The following is a 1,505-nucleotide window of genomic DNA, read 5'->3' as shown; positions in this document are numbered from 1 at the left end:
TGTCATTTTGTTCTGGAACCTGGTCACACTCCTCCAACCTTTGTCTTTATTCTTTAAAATTTTTTTTTTTAGTGATTTAATAATGATAAACAAGATTATAAGATACCAGGGGTATAGTTCCACACAGATCCCACCACAAGAGTTCCATGTCCCATCCTCTCTACTGGAAATTCTCCTATTCTTCTTCTTATTATTATTTTTTACACAGTCCCCGACTACCACAAATTATACAGTTGAGTTTCCCACATTTGGGGAAATGGCGGGGGTCAGCACATCTGGAGTGCAATGGAGAAGCCTTGCCCTGGGAAAACCACCTTCGTGCTCATGGTATCTCCCCTGCCAGGTAAGTATGAAATTTCTCTATTCTTTATCCCTCTGGAAGTATGGACCAAAATTCTTTATGGAGTACAGAAGATGGAAGGTCTGGTTTCTGTAATTGCTTCTTTGCTGGACATGGATGATGGCATGTCAATCCTTTGGCTTTATTATATTACCATGTGTCCTCCACAGCCTGACTAGAAACCTAAGATGTGGCATGTGGTAATTATTCTACCCCAAAGTCCTGAATTACAGTATTTCTCCGTGAAGCATTAGACAGAAAATTTCGAAGATTCTTTAGTTCCCTGGCATTTGCTGTGGCAGCTGAAGAGAAATGAATGTGCAGCAGTTACCAATATAAGTTATCTATGGACATTCTGAAACCTTCTTTCCATATAGTTTTGTCAGTATCCATTTTTTAAATTATTTAAATACATATGTAAACCAGTCTTACCACATAACTACACACTACAAGGCAGGCAGCACTTGGCTGACATCAGTGTAAGCAGGGGTCCCTCCCTGCCCGCTATGATTGTTTTTAAACTTGTAGTGATTGTGGCTTACAACATTGGCAAATGTTTAATAATTAGTTTTTTTCTTCTTCTTAAAATCTGGCTCCAGAGGGATGCTCACAGATGTTCATTTTCTTTGCAAGTCCCATTGTCAAGTGTGTAAAGACAAATCAAGTAAAGAGATTTTGTATGGCTGCATGCTACAGAACTTGAGTCTTCTCCAGTGGGTCTTGCCTCCAAGTGGAAATTGGAACCTTAGTACTTCCCAGTAGGTTTGACTGGTGACCAGAACCATTTCTCTGAGGAGCACTTCTCAGGAGCACCATCCAGGAATATGACTGTGATACCTTCATTGATCCCCAATTTCAGTGTTTCTTCCATATACAGTCAGAAGCCAAGTTTTCAAGGTTCTCTCCCTCCACTTCCATTGTCAGGTTCACAGCCTAATTCACTAGCCATGACTGAGGTTTCTCCCCTAAATTGTTATCTTTCTTTGCTTGTTTCTCTTGGCTTCCTGTTATGTTGTTTTATGGTTTTCTTTTCCTCTTTCCAAAGTTGGAAAACTGACTCGCTATCTCACTAGATGCCACCAACATGCATAGATTTGATATGAGCATTCACTCCTTTTTGTGCAAGATTTATTATCAACTAGGAAGGAACACAATGTAAGTTACT

At 39.8% G+C, this 1,505-nt stretch overlaps 1 pseudogene; it reads right to left on the bottom strand.

The window, feature by feature from the left end:
* Positions 1-204: 204 nt before the first annotated feature.
* LOC132538358 (U1 spliceosomal RNA) lies at positions 205-351 on the bottom strand (annotated as a pseudogene).
* Between the last annotated feature and the right edge of the window lie 1,154 nt (positions 352-1,505).

This window comes from Erinaceus europaeus, chromosome 4 (genome assembly GCF_950295315.1).
Source record: "Erinaceus europaeus chromosome 4, mEriEur2.1, whole genome shotgun sequence".
NCBI classification, from domain to species: domain Eukaryota; kingdom Metazoa; phylum Chordata; class Mammalia; order Eulipotyphla; family Erinaceidae; genus Erinaceus; species Erinaceus europaeus.
Note: the sequence above shows the minus strand (reverse complement) of the source record. Positions and strands in the feature narration are given on the sequence as shown.